Source organism: Cervus canadensis, chromosome 8 (assembly GCF_019320065.1).
Source record: "Cervus canadensis isolate Bull #8, Minnesota chromosome 8, ASM1932006v1, whole genome shotgun sequence".
Taxonomy (NCBI): Eukaryota; Metazoa; Chordata; class Mammalia; order Artiodactyla; family Cervidae; genus Cervus; species Cervus canadensis.
Genome location: NC_057393.1, coordinates 87,793,201 through 87,812,300, shown reverse-complemented (window position 1 = coordinate 87,812,300; position 19,100 = coordinate 87,793,201). Strand labels below are relative to the sequence as shown.

At 43.9% G+C, this 19,100-nt stretch overlaps 1 protein-coding gene across 10 annotated transcripts in view; it reads right to left on the bottom strand.

The window, feature by feature from the left end:
* SIPA1L2 (signal induced proliferation associated 1 like 2) overlaps window positions 1–19,100 on the bottom strand; it is a 232,980-nt gene that overhangs the window by 167,025 nt on the left and 46,855 nt on the right. For 9 of the 10 annotated variants that reach the window (XM_043477113.1, XM_043477112.1, XM_043477117.1 and 6 more), the window contains exon 2: window positions 4,209–4,255. The exons of the other annotated variant lie outside the window; for it this stretch is intronic. The gene's annotated coding sequence lies outside the window, so the exon portion shown is untranslated. The remainder of the gene's footprint in view (window positions 1–4,208; window positions 4,256–19,100) is intronic. 10 annotated transcript variants of the gene reach the window in all.

The window sequence follows — 19,100 nt, the reverse complement described above, 5'->3', positions numbered from 1 at the left end:
TAATAAACAAAGGAAAGAAAACTTACAAAACTACATGTTCTCTAAAAAAGCCATGTTGACTCTCAGGTTCCTGAACCAAGATGGGTGTGAGCAGCCTGTCACCAAGGGAATAAAGTCTTTACAGCCCAGAACTGTGGGTGTTTTCTGAGTAGTAACGCTGTAGATAGCACACGCAATGTCTGACATAATGCATTTTAAATATTTCCTAATGATAATCCCTAATACACTGACATTCATATTGGTCACATTCACCCTTCAGAAATTGTGCCGAATTATCACTTAAACGGAGAAGCCACCAAAAGCCCAGCGAAGCTGTCAAAGGTCTGGTCCTCATCACCCGTAAGGACAAGTGTGTTTTGAGAGGCTTGATACAAGTGGGTCTTCAGGCTGTGGGCGGGTCATTCACTCAGCATTCACTGCAGTTTCAGAACATGCAAAAATTGTTCCATGTTATTCCACCACACATCCTTAACGTGATGTTAGGATTCCATTTGGTTTTACACAGTATCAGTAGGCTTATCTTTACAGATGATCAATATATGGCCATCTTATCAATCCGACTGTACAAACTCTTCTTTCTGTTCTCATAGCTGCCTGCAGAAGAGATCACACTGGGAGATCTCTATAAGACTAAAGGGATGACTCAGCCTTCAACTGGACACCCTGCCTGGGGCCACGGTCATAGTGAGTTGGGACAGCCCAGGTCCTCAGGGCTCCATAACTGACTAGTTCTGTGACCTTGAACAAACCATTTATGCTCGCTTGGACCCAGTTCCCTTATTTCTACAAGGGGAATGGTAATACCTACTTCAAAGCCGTTGGAACATGAAATGAGTACTAAACAGTACCTACCACATAGTAAAGAGAAAGCAGATAAAGCTGCAAGAACGTATAACCATAATTATTAGAAGAAAAAGGGAATGGGCTGCAGATACATTGCAATAAGACTATTTGATCATGAAGTCCCCCTCATGTGATCAAATTGATCAGAATTACATTTTAAGGGAAAAAATCATTTGTAATATAATGGGCACACTGTCATGTATTCAACCAGACAGAAATTAATGGGAAGAACAAGAAATTGGAAAATAGAGAAAGAAATCGCTAGTTGTGTCATTTTGTCCGTTGAAAAGAACAGTTCCGAGGGGCTTCCGTGGTGGCTCAGTGGTGCCTGCCAAGGCAGGAGACATGGGTTTGCTCCCTGCTCCGCAGAGATCCCACATGCTGCGGAGCAACTACACGTGTGCCCCAATGACTGAGCTTGTGCCCCAGGGCCCGGGGGCTGCAGCTACTGAGCCATGGACAAGTACCGCAACCGCTCAAGTGCACACAGCCTAGAGTCTGCGCCGCACAGTAAGACAGGCCACCACCGTGAGCAGCCCGCACACGTGCCGAGTGAGCACCCCACGCTGCAGCAACCGGAGAAACACCCACGCAGCGACAAAGACCCACCCAGCCAGAAGTTATTTAATTAAGTGACTGATTTTTTTTTTTTTTAAAGAAAAAGAATTCCTAGTACAAAGCAGGTTTGGTTTTGTGTTTTAAATCTGATTACCATGAACCAGTCCATGAGAAATCAAGGTGCTAGACCTATCAAATTCAGGACCAAATCCTATTCTATTCATCACCTGAAAACAAATGATGGGTTCAGGGAAAACAGAAAACTAATAAGCGTTCTCCCAGGCTTGGAAAGAGGAGGCCAGGAACCAGTAGGACTGGTCTTGGGCTACCAGGAGCAAGGCATCTTATGTGGGGGACTTTGCCTTGCCTGCCCTAAGCCCTTGGAGACCTCAGCAAATTCTCATAATCTCTGGGTGGCATGAAATCTGTCAAATCCTCTCTTTCTGCATATCCTTTTTTTTTTTTTTGCTGTGAATAAAGTACACCAAAATGGACATGTCTAAATGCAATCATTTGTCCACTGAAATGTGCATATTAAGTGCCCAGGACATGCCAGGAATCCTGGAGGGGTCATCTCAGCTCACCAGCACCATCTCAGCATCTGATGCCTACAGGATGTGAACCCTGTGTTAGAGCTACTTGTATATACTTTTTTCCTTCCCGTTAGGACTGTAAACTCTTGAAAGGGAAGGGCAGCACTTTAATCATCTTCTTCCCCTTGGCACCTACCAGAGGGTTCCACTTATAGAAATTATCCAATAAACAATTACTGAACCAAACACCCTCCAGGACACATGTAACCGGAGGATCCAGGGTTTCTCTCCCCTTAGGTCTTCAGATTTTAAGATTGTCTCCCTGAGGTGGGTGAGCCTTTCTAAATCTGGCTGCTAGTGGGATGTGAAATGAAATGTTTTTAAACATGATCTGGAAAATGTTAATTCCTCATTAACTTTCATGAATATAGGAGCAAAAAGACAAACCTGAGGATGAGATTAGTCTTCCACATAAGCTAATGCACTTCCTGATGCCCAAGCATCCCAGTTTCACCTCACTCTTGACATCTGGATCCTGACAACACATGGTATTGTTGCTGCCGTCAGCAAGCAAATGACGGCGCCCCCCAGCCCCTGACCCACCAGTGCTGTTTCCTAACATCAAATTGAGAAACTAGGCTTTTGATTCAGAAACTTGGGCAAGACCATGAGGAACCTAACAGTCTGAGAATGTTTTAAGTGAACGGAGACAAACAATGGCCCCTCTGGGGGCCCATGGAGCCTAGAACTCTACTGACCTTCACAAAGCCGGCCAAAACAGAAAAGGACAGGGTCACAAAGAAGCCTAGCGCCACCCTGACAATACTTATGTTCCTTCCAGAAAGGCAGGAGGTTGAATGTGAAGCTGAGAGCAGAGAAAGGAGGAACAAGATAACAGTCCAGGCATCAAAACAGCTGCTTTCTGATAAGAAGACGCCAAAGGAGTTAAAAAATTCTTACTAGACATCTGAAGGACAAATGAAATGCACACCAATATCACACCGTGGTACCGGCTGTCTCGGAAAAATTTTATTCATCTTCGTAAGAATAACAATTTGGAGCTCAGCCCAAATTTTTCTAAGTAATCCCTTAATGATCATAATTGACTTATCCCACATAACAAGTCTCCTAATCCTCTGATAAACAGGCTTCTAAGCCTGGATGAGGGTTAAGTAAGTTCTAACTTCATCAATGCGAAACGAGGACATGGAATGATAAAATGATCTATACGGGATTATGCAACGCCTCCCTTGTGGCTCAGCAGTAAAGAGTCTGCCTGCAATGCAGGAGATGCAGGTTCTATCCCTGGGTCGGGAAGATCCCCTGGAGAAGGAAATCGCAACCCACTCTAGTATTCTTTCCTGGAAAATTCCACGGACAGAGGAGCTTGGCAGGCTACAGTCCATGGGGTTGCAAAAGAGTTAGACACGACTTAGCAACTAAACAACAACAAAGCAGCTCATCAATTACAATGTTCTCATTATATATAAATGTATGAGAATAAAAGAGAAAATAAAAATGCAAAAGAGAAAATGAACGAGTCAAAACAAATGAACTCCACTCATATTTTTTTAAAACAGATTTGTTGATTAGATTTGCGATGTTGCCTTGAATTGGGTATAAAGATAAACCATGTTAAAACAACCCGATGAGGATTTCAACACAGACTTTTCTAACTGCATCCACATGATAGTTAAATAGCCGAAAGAAAGGAAGAAAGAAAGAAAAGGAAGGAAGGAAGGAAAAGGAAAGAAAGGAGGGAGGAAGAAGGAAGTAAAGAAGGAAGGAAGGAAAGAAAACTAATTGGAACTTGCAAGCGACTCCTCCTGAGGCCCCCAGTGTAGGCAACTCCAAACCAAAGAGGCTTCTCAGAGGAATGCTCACCCCCGTCTGCGGTACGGGCCTGCTAATTCCCTTCAGTCGTGTCTGAGTCTTTGCAACCCCTTGACTATTGCCCGCCAGGCTCCTCTGTCCATGGGATTCTCCAGGCAGGAATACTGGAGTGGGCTGCCATGCCCTCCTCCAGGGGATCTTCCTGACCCAGGGACTGAACCCAAGTCTCATGTCTCCTATGTCTTCTTCGTTGGCTGGCCGGTTCTTTACCACTGAGCCACCTGGGCAGTCCGGTCTGCTCTGGGGGAGGAACAGATCAGAACATTCAATCTGCAAGCCAAGGGGAACAGAAAGCATCTTTTTTGAAAAGCACACTTTCAAACTGGAGGCAGCTGTGGAGGTAAGGATGGCTTCGCAGGTCCGGCCTGCTGGCAAGCTTACCTGGCTGGGGGTGGTGAGCTCCTGCTCACACGGCCAAGAGCAAGATCCTGCAAAAGAAGAAAGAGACCCAGCTCAGACTCACAGAGAAACTCCTGCTCTGAAGTTTTCAGAGTGTGATCTGAGGACCCTGGGCTTCCCAAGACCCTTCCAGAGGTTCGCAGGTCAAAGCCATTTTCAAATCCAAATCCAAAAGCCAAATTCAAAGCCAAATCCAAAACCAGGACACAAAATGTAGTGCAGTCTCCTAGAGGCAGACACATCACAGTGTAAACAGAGGGGTATCTAGTTTATTTTCTGATGCCAGATATGTAAGAGATTTGCAAAAAATCTAAAACAAGGTCATTCTGCTCACTGATGTCTTTTGTTTTGAAAAAGAGTGATTTTCATGAGACATTATTTATAATAAAATGTACAGGGGTTATTGCAGTTTCAAATGAATGAAGAAATATTTTAAAACGTCTTGACTTTAGATACAATACTGTGAGTATCAGTAGAGATAAGCTACACAATCAACAGCTCCTTGGGATCCTGAGTCATTTTTAAGTGTCAAGGGGGCCTAGGACCAAAATTTTGAGAACTGCTGCTCCAGGTAACTATTTTGCTGCCAACTTCTATTAAACAGCAGTATTCCCCAGTGGCTCATATGCCTGCAATGCAGGAGACCCCAGTTTGATCTCTGGGTCAGGAAGATCCGCCGAGGAAGGAGGTGGAAACTCACTCCAGTTTTCTTGCCTGGAGAACTCCATGGACAGAGGAGACTGGTGGACTACAGTCCTTGGGGTCACAGAGTCCGACACAACTGAGCAACTACTTTCACTTTTTTCACTTTCTATTAAACAGCATCTGCTTTTAAGAACAGCAGTGGTCAGTACAGAGCACTATATGCCAGGCGCCCTACTAAATATGTGTGTCACTTATACATTCACAATCATCTTAAAAAAAAAAAAACTCAAGAGAACCATATTTAATATTCTGTGTTAAACCACAATGGAAAAGAATATAAAAAAGAATAAGTATACATGTATAGCTGAGCTATGTGGCTACACAGCAGGAATTAACACAACATTGTAAATCAAATACACTTTAATTAAAAGAGAAAAAAAAAAATCCAGCCTTTCCACCTCACCCTTGGAGTGGAGACTGGTGCTCTAAAGACTGGTTACTTGCCCAAATCAAGTCAGCAAGTCACAGAGAACAAGTGGCCTGGCTCCTAAGACCATGATCTCTTATTCTACATAATTTTTTATATAAAAAAAGAAAAGGAATCAAGAGAATCTCTGCAAACTAAACTGGGGCAAAGTGGCTGGGGCCCACTCTCCCACAGGACACTGAACGGCCTCCATATGCTCCAAGGTGAGCGCAGCCTGGATGAAACACTACTGACTGGGCTTCTCTGCTGCCTGCAAGACACCCGTTCCACACCAGGCTTACACCTGCTGTCCCCACACAGTATGAGTGGTGTCCCTAACACACTTTAGGGTCACCTATCAAGAAGGCTGTAATAGGTCTTGCTTCTAAAAGCCTCCTTTTCTAATCTGCCTCAATTTGCATGAAGAATTGAAACAGTGAGTGAAGAGGTACTATTACTTGTCCTTCAATTGCAGCTACATTTAAGATTATGTGCAAGAGGAAGAGAGGAAAGAAATTCTCACTGATATAACTTATGCAACCAATATAGCCAATTCTGCGTTTAAAAATCTAAAGCATGGTATGGCAAGTTCCTCAAAAAAAAAAAAAAAGAATTACCATATGATCCAGCAATTCCACTTCTGGACATATATGGATATATACTCTAAAGAATTGAAAACAGAGACTAAAACAGATATTTATAACCCCAGGTTCATTGCAATACTATTCACAACAGCTAAAAGGTAAAAACAATCCAAGTGACCATCAGATTATGCTTTATCCATACAACAGAACATTATTCAGCCTTTTAAAGGAAGGGAATTGAGACATATTCCAAAACATGGATGAATTTTGAGGACATTCTGTTAAATAAAATAAACCAGGCACAAAAGGACAAGTACTGTATGATTTCACTTATAGGAGGTAACCAGGAGTCAAATTTCTACAGACAGGAAGAACAGTGGTTGCCAGAAGCTGGGGATGGGGGACGGGGAGTTCGTGTTTAATAAATACAAATTTTCTGTTTGGTAAGGTGGAAATGCTCCAAAGACGGATTGTGGTGATGGTTGTACAACAAAGTGAATATAAATTAATGTCACTGAATTGTACACTTAAAATGGTAAAACATCATATCTATTTTACCACAATCCAAAAAATAGCATTCATCGGGCTTCCCTGGTGGCTCAGTGATAAAGCCTCCACCTGCCAATGCAGAAGACACAGGCTCAATCTCTGAGGAAAATCCCATGTGCCAAGCAACTACTAAACCTATGCACCATGCCTACTGAGCCTGTGCTCCAGGGCCCAAGAGCTGCAATTACTGAGCCCATGTGCAGAAAATACAGATGCCCGTGCTCCCTACAGCCCATGATCCACAGCAAGAGAGGCCACAGCAATGAGAAGCCGGAGCCCTGCAAGTAAAGAGTAGCTCCCGCTCCCCGCAACTGGAGAATGTGTGCACAGCAACAAAGACCCAGCACAGCCTAAATAAATGAAGGAATTTATACATATAAATTTAAAACAAAAACAGCATTCATCAAAAAGGCTTCATCAGATAATCAGAAAACAATGTATTCATGGGTATCATATGGTTTCGATCTTCACTAAATGTATTAAACTCACCCATGCATTCATCCACTCAGCAAATGTTCACCACCCATCTCCTGGTTATGAGCTCCCCTGCTAGGCAGGAGCTGGTGAAGGAGACAGTCAGTCTACACCTTGGGGCACGCGCGCGCACACACACACACACACACACACACACACACACACACACACACACACACACACACACACACACACACACACGGCACCCAGGCACAGCAGTCCTTACACCAAAAAGTACCAAAGGCAGCCTGCATGGGAGACACAACTGCCCCACAAATGCTAAGTTTCTTGCTAACAAAGCATGAACTTGTACAATGACAAAAATTTTCAAGTCTCCGAGCCTCACGATTTTTCAAACTTTTAAGAATTTTTTTTTTTCCTCTACAGAGGCTCTACATTTTTTCTGCTGATTTACTATAAAACCCTGAACTTTAGGGTATGAAATAAGTCTTCAAAAATCCTCCTGATTAAACCATCTGCGTCTCATGACTAAATATCATATAATTTCTCTTCACCCTTAAATTATGTGTTAATACCCCCCACACAATGACTGCAACTCTGTAAAAGGCACTTTTCCTTCCTTTGGTACAGCAAACATCCTGTAAACAATTAATGCCCGGCTCTTGTAACCAGCTGCTTTTGTTTACAGACAGGAAGGGAAACCACAAATCCTCTGAGTGGCACTGGGGACTTGAGAGTTTTGCTCCATTTCCTACCAAGCAGGTGGTTTATATGAGGGAACTAGCTATTGTTTTGGCTCTGGAGAAAAAAAAGAAGTACATTTTTCTTGCAGCGCGGCCTTCCCAAGCCGCAGACCTGGGCGGGGGCCGTCACAGAGGATCAGGAAGGGGGACCTTCCTCCTCTACCCGCTGCCCAGAGAGGCCCCTCACACCTCAGCCGGAAGCTCTGCCAGAAAACTGTGTCTGCAGGCACAGGGCGGCCCGGCCTTCTGTCCCGACCAGCAGGTTCTTCAGCTGTTTCCCTAGTGAAACCGGCTTCTGAGAAAGTGAAGGCAAATATCTTCTTTCCACTGTAAAGAATACAAATATTCCCTCCAGCTCAAAAATCACCATTTCTCTGTTGACTATAAGGACACACTTGTTAGTACTCAGGGCAAGCAAGCCAGCCAGAATCAGAGAATGACCAAGTTTTATTCTTGCATTTTTAACTTAAAAATAAAAACTCCTCTCAAAATAATGAGATGCCTCCGGGGGCCAAATCATCAGCGCAGATTTCCATTCACGCACCTGCGACCTTTGGTCTTGAGCAGCAGGGTTCCCGCCTCTTCTTGCCTTGCATCCGGGCCAGGGGCCAGTAGGAGCGCCTCCACCAATGCCAGGAGCCACGGTCACACCTCCCCATCATCAGTAGGCCAAGAACCCGAACCCAAACCTCACCCACTCCGGAAGCACAGTCCACATGGATACGCACCCAGGTCCAGACTCAAACAGCCAATCACACAGGGAGAGAACTTCTGAATCATGGGGGATTCTGTAGATGAATGTCAGATGATGCCACTTGCTCCAAGAAATGCATTCTGGACATCAGCTCACCTGTCGATGTCCAGCATTCAACACCAGTGACCATTCACCAGTACCAGTAACCAGGCCTGTCTCGATACTTGTATACACACACACACACACACACACACACACAGCCTCAGTGCTGTCTAATACCAGTGTCCAGGCCACAGCAATGTCTAAATCACAAACAAGATGTCAGCTCAGTGTTAAAACATGTGCTACAAACTTTGAGCAAATGACTGACCAGTCAGAGGAGCCTGTGTTCACTATGAATCAGGTCAGTGCAATGAGACTCTCAACCCGAGACATTTCCTCACCCCTCAAATCACACTGTGATTTCAGCGTGTCCAACACAAAGCACTGCTGTCAATCAGGGGCTTTTTATTTCCCCCCTTGGTTTATACACACACACACACACACACACACACACATCAGTTCAGTTCAGTCGCTCAGTCGTGTCTGACTCTTTGCGACCCCATGAATCTCAACACGCCAGGCCTCCCTGTCCATCACCAACTCCCAGAGTTTACTCAAACTCTTGACCATCGAGTTGGTGATGCCATCCAGCCATCTCATCCTCTGTCGTCCCCTTCTCCTCCTGCCTGCCCCCAATCCCTCCCAGCATCAGGGTCCTTTCCAATGAGTCAACTCTTTGCATGAGGTGGCCAAAGTATTGGAGTTTCAGCCTCAGCATCAGTCCGTCCAATGAACACCCAACACCAAGGGACTCTCAAGAGTCTTCTCCAACACAACAGTTCAAAAGCATCAATTCTTCAGTGCTCAGCTTTCTTCACAGTCCAACTCTCATATCCATACATGACTACTGGAAAAACCATAGCCTTGACTAGATGGACCTCTGTTGGCAATGTAATGTCCCTGCTTTTTAATATGCTATCTAGGTTGGTCATATATATATATATATATATATATATATATTTTTTTTTTTTCTAACTGTGCTAAGAATACTGACTCATTGGAAAAGACCCTGATGCTGAAGGTTGACAGAGGATGAGATGGTTGAATGGTACTACCAACTCAATGGACATTGAGTTTGAGCAAACTCTGGGAGATAGTGAGGGACAGGGAGGTCTGGCATGCTGCAGTCCATGGGGCCACAAAGAGTTGGACACGATTTGGCGACTAAACAACAAAAGAACACTTAACATGAGATCAACTATCACAACACATGTTTAAGTGCACAGTCCAACACTGAATTACAAGCATAACACTGCATAGCAGACTCTAGAACTTACTCCTTGTATGTGTGTGACTGAACCTTTATAGCCACTGGACTGTACCTGCCCGTTTCCTCTCCTACCCAGCCCCTGGCAACCACCATCCTGCTCTGTTTCTCCGAGTTTGATTATTTTAAGTGGAATGATGCAGCTCCTGTCCTCCGGGGTCTGCTTATTTCACTGAGCATGATGTCCTCTAGGCTCATCCATGCAGTCACAGGACAGGATGACCTAACCATTTGAGGCTGAGTAGTATTCCACTGTGTATTTACCCCAGTGTTTTGTTTTGTTTTTTCTAAGTTGGGTAAAGATACGAAGAGAGAAACAAACTGGAAGCAGAGTCCCTTCGCAGTTACTTTAACATTTAACAATATTCCTTTAACACCTCCAGCACCCAAACCCTTTCCTCAACGCTATTAGGAGCTGTTGCCACATGAAGCTTCCTGCCTGATGGAGGGAGCTGACCACTCCACAGGAGACGGGGACCAAATGTCAACAGCATATAATGGAAAAGTCTCTAGCAGGTACTGTGAGAGGACTAAGGAGGAGGCTGAACTTCAGCTGGGAGGAGAGACATGGAGAAAAAAGGGAAACCAGGTAACAGTGGAGCAGCTGAAACACAGCAAAGGTGCGGGGAGCCAGGGGAGCTCTGTCCCCTGACCCCTCTATCTTGTCAGGGAAATTCATACATGTGTATCCCACATTCATGCAGGCCTTCTTCTCTCCCCCGTCCCAGCCCAAGGGTGAGTGAGGAAGAATTCAGGACTTGAATGACTCTGCAAACCTCACGGAAACTCCCACGAACCCCACACCACCACTCCTCATAGAGAACTCCATCAGGCCCTAAACACTCGCTTCTGAGTCTAGACTTCAGGGGACTGTGCGTACGTGCTAAGTCACTTCAGTCATGTCCGACTCTTTTCAACCCAATGAACCGTAACCCATCAGGCTTCTCTGTCCACAGGATTCTTCAAGCAAAAAAACTGGAGTGGGTTGCCATTTCCTCCCCCGTGGGTCAAACCCAAGTCTCTTAGGTCTCCTGCACCGGCCAGCAGGTTCTTTACCACTAGCGCCGCCTGGGAAGCCCTCAGGAGGGCAGGGGTCAGGTCTGCTTCGTGACAGCACAGCCAGTACTAAGCACCATGTTCCTCACTCTAGAAGCACCTGGTAAGTATTTTCCAGAGAAGACAAAAGGGAGGAGTAGCATGAGGGGGAAAGAAGAGAAAAGGCAGGGAAGAGGAAAGGAGAAAGCTATTGGCTTGAGCGCAATGGAGAGTAAGAACAGGGGTAGGTGTGCACCTAAGGAAAACACTGGGCATTTTCAAATGGAATTCCCACAGGGCAGGCTAAGCCACAGGAAATCACCACTACGGCAACCTGAAAAGGCTGCACATGACTCACCCTAATATCCGCTCCACCCCAGTGGGCTTGCCTACTCTACATCTATGTCTATCACCAATGGCTTATTTGGGGACACCACCAGCCATTCCCGTCTCTCTGAGCCCCGTCAGCTGCACATGAAAGACCCACCAGTACCCCTAACAAGGCTTAGAAAAGAGCTCACACCCTTCCCACCAGCCCTCACTCCATCCCTGCTCACAGCCTGGATATCAGTCCTATTGTCCCTCACACGCCTGCCTGCACCACCTACGCTACAGACTTGCCGGCTCTGTTGGCCCTGCACCCCATTTTCTAGCTCCAAAAGGGACCCCTGCCCCTGGGCCAGCCACTCAGGGAACAACCTCTCCCCTTCACCTCAGTGGCTAGATCAGGGTGGAGAACCAAAGCAAGCTGTCTACATGTTTTCTGGGATCACACAGAGATCTTGGGAGATGGAAGTCAGTTTCTACTGAGGAAGCTAAGCCAGGAGGATATGAGCTGCTGGCCGCCATCCTACTGATCCCATGGAAAGCGCTGAAGAACCCGGCAAAACAGAGAAGGGGAGTCAAGATACAATAGAGAAAGCGTCTCCAAGCCAGTGGTGGACCCCAGATCCAACAGCATCTAAAACATGCTATTCCCAAACCATCCCAATCACTTGAGTAAAACCTTTCCTTTTCTGCCTAAGATGGTATAAATTGGGTTTCTGTCATTCATAACCAACAGTCCAGATGAATGTACCTGCTCAAAACTGCCCCATGCAGAACTTCAACCTCAAAATAACCTTCAAATAATTATATAAGGTGGACCCAAGCACCTTTGATCTGACCGTCATAGCCTGCAGTAAACGACCTTTCCCAAACAAATATGTCCTGAGGCCTCCTATTTCTGCCCCTTTTATCAAACTGTTCCCATCATCCAAACTACCGGCAGCCTTCACTCTCACAGAACTTTTTCAGACACCTCTGGGGGGAAAGTTTCCAAGAAAGCTTCCTAGACAGTGCTTCCTCTCTATGCCTCCAGAAGATCATTGCTTATAGTTTCTGCTTTTGTTCTTAACATTTTTCAGTCTGTCTCATATGTGATTTATTTACAAAAAATTCAATTGTGAGTTTTCAATGAGCAGAAGCCTTAGGCGTAGCAGGTAATCAATGAACAGTTGGTGAAATGAATACTCAAAAGTGGATAAGCTTACATTTGCCAAGGATGATGGTACAATTAATTCAAAGTCTGTATGCCTTCCCATACATTTATTACATTAATGTTTCTGTAACTTTGAAGAAAAAATTACCATGACTACTAGAATGGCCTTGATGTGGTAGAGGAAATACTCCGGGATCTTTCAGTATTTCCCACAAATAAGATAAATAAGGAAGATGCCTGGGAGCCAATACACCTCCTGCTAATTAAAGCTAAAAAGCTTGAACTGCTCCATAGCACCACAAAGTCCAAATTCTCAGCCAAGGCAGCCAAGCCACCAGCAATCTCTCCAGCCAGCTTTCCAAGCCCCTGCGCTTCCACCCTTGCTCATACACACAGAGAGTTGTTTTCTGATTGCTTAGGTAGAGGGTTCAGCAGCGGAAAGTCCTGACACTATTCCGTGAACACTGCTCTCTTCGACCCAGTGTGTAAAACATAATGAATAATAAAATAATATTAACAGAGGAACCAGAAACAACTTTACTATCAGAAAGATGTACATGATGAATTCATGTGCATCCCCACAAGGATACCTATTCAGGAAAATAGGGACACGGAACTCGGTATGTTCAACTGAAGCAGAGTATCATCTGCATGAAGACAAGCAAGACATTACAAATAAGAAAGCATCATTTCTTAAGGTGGTGTTTTATGTTCATTATCTTTTTGCTGAACTTAATTTTACAGAAGTATAATGTACAATGTTGTTTAGTTTCTACAGGACAGCAAAGTGATTCAGTTGTAAATATATATACATTCTTTTTCATATTCTTTTCCATTATGGTTTATCACAGGATACTGAATATAGTTCCCTGTGCTATATATAGCAGGATCTTGTTTATACATCTTATACATAGTAGTTTGCATATGCCAATCCCTAACTCCAAATCCATCCCTTCCCCATCACCAACCACAAGTCTATTCTCCATATCTGTAAGTCTATTTTTGTTTTGTAGATACATTTATTTCTAACATAACTTAGATTGCACATATACTTGATATCATAAGGTATTAGGCTGTCTAGCCTATTTTGCTTAGTATGATAATCTCTAAATGGCATTATTTCATTGTTTTTTATGGCTGAGTAATAGTCTCTTGTATATATACATATATACATATCTTTTTTTAAGATTTTTTTTTTAACGCGGACTACTTTTAAAGTCTTTACTGAATCTGTTACAGTACTGCTTCTGTTTTATATTTCACGTGGACCACAAGATTTGTGGGGTCTTGGCTCCCTGTCCAGGGATCAAACCTGCACCCCCTGCATTGGAAGGCAGTCTTAACACTGGACCTCCAGGCAGTCCTTACCACATCTTCTTTATACATCTGTTGATGAACATTTAGGCTGCTTCCCTGTCTTGGCTATTGTGAATAATACTGCTATGAATTATGTTAGTTATTTTAGGACTTGAATATTGATCCAATTTCAGGAGCACCCATGACCAAATGGAGCCTACTCACAGTCCCATGACTTCCTACACTCTCTACAGGTAGAACACAGTTCTCATTAATGATGTTAGGATGTCATTTTAAGACTGGGGGATCCTCTATTATGAAAACTTGGTGTCTTGGTAAAGCACACTCTTGCATGCTCTGTTGTGTCCAACTCAGTGAGACCCCATCGACTGTAGCCCGCCAGGCTCCTCTGTCCATGGAATTCTCCAAGCAAGAATACTGGAGTGGGTTGCCATTTCCTTCTCCAGGGGATCTTCTCGGCCCAGGGATCAAACCTGCGTCTCCTGCATCTCCTGCACTGGCAGGCAGATTCTCCACCACTGCACCACCTGGGAAGCCAGGTGAAATAGTAGTTATTAAATCAATGAAGAAAGGAAAGAATTAAACAAACCTGTGAAATTCAAGTACATTCTCTATTTTTGAAAACAGATACAGTTAGCAAGCATAATAAGCTAAGAAAGTCTACATTCAAACAAAAGACTACAGGTATCCATAAAAGATAATAACGTCCCAAATGATAACTTTGCTAGGAGTGCTGTCTCTATTCTCCTACACTGAAAGGGACAGAACCCATTATCAGATAAATCCCTTGAATCATATTTAAATTATTACTAACATAATGCACAAGATGCAAATCTATGATGAGCTGGGCAAACCAGATAGAAGGAAAATGAGGGAGGGAAAATAAATTGGTGTAGATGTATCTGTTATAGGTTTGGCCATATCCAGGACAGAAGAAATAAATCTGTCAGTGCAAAGTTACATAATAACTATGCTGTCATGTTTGGGAGAGAAAAGGAAAGTATTATAGCTGATATGTATCAAATATTTACTAAGTGATAAGGATGTACTTCCTTAAAGCCCCATTACTTCAAATTGTTCAGATTTTAAACAGCTATGTATCTATTCAACCAAGATATAGATCTTTATTTTATATACATAAAAATAGAAAATGCAAAAGCTAACTCCTGTAACTGATACACAATTTTGAGAAAAACATCCACTGAAACCACTTGAAATGTAACAAAAGGGACTACCCTCTCTACCCATCCGCTTAGTTTATCCCCTGTATTCAAGAAAACCTAACATCTATTGGTTTTCTCAGTCCAACATATCAGATATTTAGGTGACAGTTCTAGAAGAGTCAGAAAACTGTGCTTTTCTAGAGGCTAATGCTTATTTTCTAGCTAAGTCTCTATTTTCTCCAATAAAGGAGTTATTTTACAAGCGTATCTATGGAAGTCATCATAATATTATATATCATCACAGAACAATATAGGCTTTATTATACAAGCAGAGATGAAGAGGTACAGTTTCTAAGTTAAGTGGAATGTGGGCTGGGGAGAGACAGGCCAAAGGTTGAGAATTTTGCATAAATGGAAACTGATCAAAGAGGAATAATCTTTTTTTTCTCTAATATCCCTTCTCCTCCTCTCCCTTCCATACTATTTCTCTCACCTCCAAAATGTCTTTCTACTCCAAAGGAGCCAACAACTTGATACCTGAGACCCTGTGCACAAATGAAAGAGTAAATAACTACAATGAAACAATACAAAGAGAACAGGCAGGAAGAAACTGTCCTGGGAGACTCATTCTCTATAACAAGGTTCCCTTCATCCCAATAACCAAATGAGGGGAAAAGCAGAGACAAAACGATGCTGGTACTGAACACGCAAATCTCAGGGCTTGCAGAAATAGTGGAGCACAGAGATTCGGGGCTTGGTCACTCACAGCTATTGACTTGTACACACTTCACACAGGTTCGCTGGACTGAATGAAACCTTTTATAGGCTCAAAGGAAGAAAAATGTGGTGAGCGAGCCTGGAAAAGGTAGTACCTCTAATCTATAAAAATAATAATAGTAATAAAGAGAAAACTACATAGGGAAGACAGTTGGAATGATATTTCAAAACAAAAGACCAACCCAAAATGAAGATAATATTTACTTAGCTTGGCTTCATCAGCTAATTCAGAAAAATTTCATATGAAAGAAAAACACAAGAGTTGATTCCTCCTCAAAACCTTGTCTGTTTGCTTAGGACAATGATGAGGCAGGACAGTGGGGTTTGATACAGTTCTGTCCACACTGTCCTCTGCTATTTTCTCCATCACTTGGGTCCTGTCTTTATCACAGTGAAATCAACTAAAAAGACAGTTATAACATAGCATGTCTAGGTTTCTCTTGTACACATCTTCAGGAGCAGACATCCAGTAAGGTATTCATTCATACTTCATTGGATACTTTAATTTTATCTAGACAACAGCATCATCTTATGATGTCTCTACGACTGGGGATTCCTAATAGGAAGACCAGACGGAAATGGGGCCTCATCTCAACAGGCTCTAAAAGACTCACTCCAACCTGAGTATTCCTGGCTCACAGGAAAAGCGCCCCAAATCATCACACAAAATCAGAAAGCTGAAGAGAAAAATAAAATGGAGCAAAATACCAACTCACTAGTAACCAGCTATCCTGGATGATTTAAATTTATTTATTTATATATACATACATACATTGGGCTTCCCAGGTGATTCAGAGGTAAAGCATTCACCTGCCAATGCATGAGACACAGGTTTAATCCCTGTGTTGGGAAGATCCCTTAGAGAAGGAAATGGCAACCCATTCCAAGAATGCCTGGAAAATCCCATGCACAGAGGAGTCTGGCAGGCTACAGTCCAGGGGCTCCTAAAGATTCAAACATGACTTAGCGACTAAACAACAACAACATACATACACACATACATATGCATACATATATATGTATACACACATATACATACACACATATATGTATATGCACATATACCTATACATGTATCTGTACATATGTGTATACATACATGTATACATACATATACATGTATACATATATACATACATATATATATAGGGCTTCTCAGGTGGCTCATTGGGTAAAGAACCCGTTTGCCAATGCAGGAGAGGTGGATTCAGTCCCTGTGTCAGGAAGATCCCCTGGAGGAGGACATGGCTACCCACTCCAGTATCCTTGCCTGGAGAATCCCATGGACAGAGGAGCCTGGCGGGCTACAGTCCACGTGGTCACAAAGAGCTGGACATGACTGAGGCGACTTAGCACACACACATGCATACACACATAACCCTCCAAAGGCAGGAATTCTAACCCATGAGAGTATAAATTCGTCCTCATTATCACCAAGATAAACTTCCTTAAAGGGAGAACAAAGAAAAGCATTGACAGACACAACAAGGTATTCTTCTGGGCAGGGAAATCCCTCTCTTCTGGAAACACCCAAGAAAAACACACTTCTGATACCTCACACATAGAAAACAAAGTACACCGCCAAGCCACCTAGCCACAGAGCAAGAACACCAGGGACACAGGAGAAGGGCACTGCTATGCGGCAGAACCGACTTCATGAGCAGCCTGACCCAGCCGTTACACTGGGGTGCATCTCCCGATAGGGAAAGACAACCGTCAGCTGTTTAAGCTAAAATCGACCAAGACTGCAGTTATCACTGCTGAGGTGGGTCTGCACAGCTGGGATGGGGGCCTCCATGGAGCAGGAAGTAGACCTCGAAGGCCAGGGGACCAAGGAAGATTATGGCATCACAGGAGAGCCTGGGATGGGAAGGGCATGCAACCAATATTTCTCAACTTTTTTGTTACCTATAAAATACAAGTAAAAGATGTACATTGATAGGGCTTCCCAGGTGGCGCTAGTGGTAAAGAATCTGCCTGCCAATGCAGGAGATGTAAGAGACACGGGTTCAGTCCCTGGGTTGGGAAGATGCCCTGGAGAAGGGAACAGCTACCCACTCTTGAATTCTTGCCTAGAGAATAGTATGGACAGAAGAGACTGGTGGGCTACAGTTCTTACGGTTGTACAGAGTTGGACATGACTGAAGCAATTTAGCATGTACGTATGTACTTTGATAAACTTGATTTAAAAAAAAAACAACACTGAATTTATAAACCCATTCAGTTTCAGTTCAGTCGCTCAGTCGTGTCCAACTCTTTGCGACCCCATGGACTGAAGCATGCCAGGCCTCCCTGTCCATCTCCAACTCCCAGAGTTTACCCAAACTCATGTCCATTGAGTCAGTGATGCCATCCAACCATCTCATCCTCTGTCATCCCCTTCTCCTCCTGCCCTCAAACTTTCCCAGCATCACGGTCTTTTCCAATGAGTCAGCTCTTCACATCAGGTGACCAAAGTATTGCAGTTTCAACTTCAACATCAGTCCTTCCAATGAACACCCAGGACTGATCTCCTTTAGGATGGACTGGTTGGATCTCCTTGCAGTCCAAGGGACTCTCAAGAGTCCTCCAACACCACAGTTCAAAGTATCAATTCTTCAGTGCTCAGCTTTCTCTATAGTCCAACTCTCAAATCCATACATGACTACTGGAAAAACCATAGCCTTGACTAGACAGACCTTTGTTGGCAAAGTAATGTCTCTGCTTTTTACTATGCTGTCCAGGTTGGTCATAGCTTTCCTTCCAAGGAGCAAGCGTCTTTTAATTTCATGGCTGCAATCACCATCTGCAGTGATTCTGGAGCCCAAAAAAATAGTCTGCAACTATTTACGCTCAGCCTAATTATTCAAAGGACCACCTATATTTCTTGCATAAGGTACCAGGCACTGACTTAGATATTGAGGATGCATGAGGTGATGTCCCCAATGAAAGCTCCACTTTTCAGCAACTTGCATGCCTCACCTGCCCCCACACCACCCAGCATACTGTCTGTGATCCATCTCATTTCTGGAATCCTCAATTAGGACAAGCCAGGTCTAGCTCCTGCTGCATTTGGCAATTTTCCCAAAGGTCTTAAGGCAACAACCCTCAAAAGTGTAAATTATGGCCCTGCTGGCATCCTACAGGCTCGTCTAGGGGATCTGCGAGGTCAAAATACTTCCATGATGACTCTGAGACACTCTGTGCCTGTTTGGCGGCATCCACGGTGCAGAAGCAACAGCATGTAAAGCTGCTGGCACGTCAGCGCAAGGCAGTGGCGCCAAACTGTATAAGTATACGGCACAGCTGCAGTTAAAATGGTCAGTGAAAGGAGGGGCTCCTTGATAGAGAAGAAAAACAATTTTATCAAAGCTGAGTCCTGGAGTGCAAGCTTTTCAACATTCCGTGCGTGAAAGGGCAGCACACGGCAAAAGCTGCATGCCACATACAGCAGGGGCTCCCAGGAAAAACATCTGGGAGACCACGCCGAGGGGCAAATGAGCCACTTTTCCAAGAAACATCAGCTTTTACTTGAAGGCACGATATACACACCAGGGTGATTTCAGACATGGCTCTTTGGAAGACATTTTTAGAAGAGAAACTAAACCAGGGGGACTTCCCTGGCGGTCCAGTGGTTA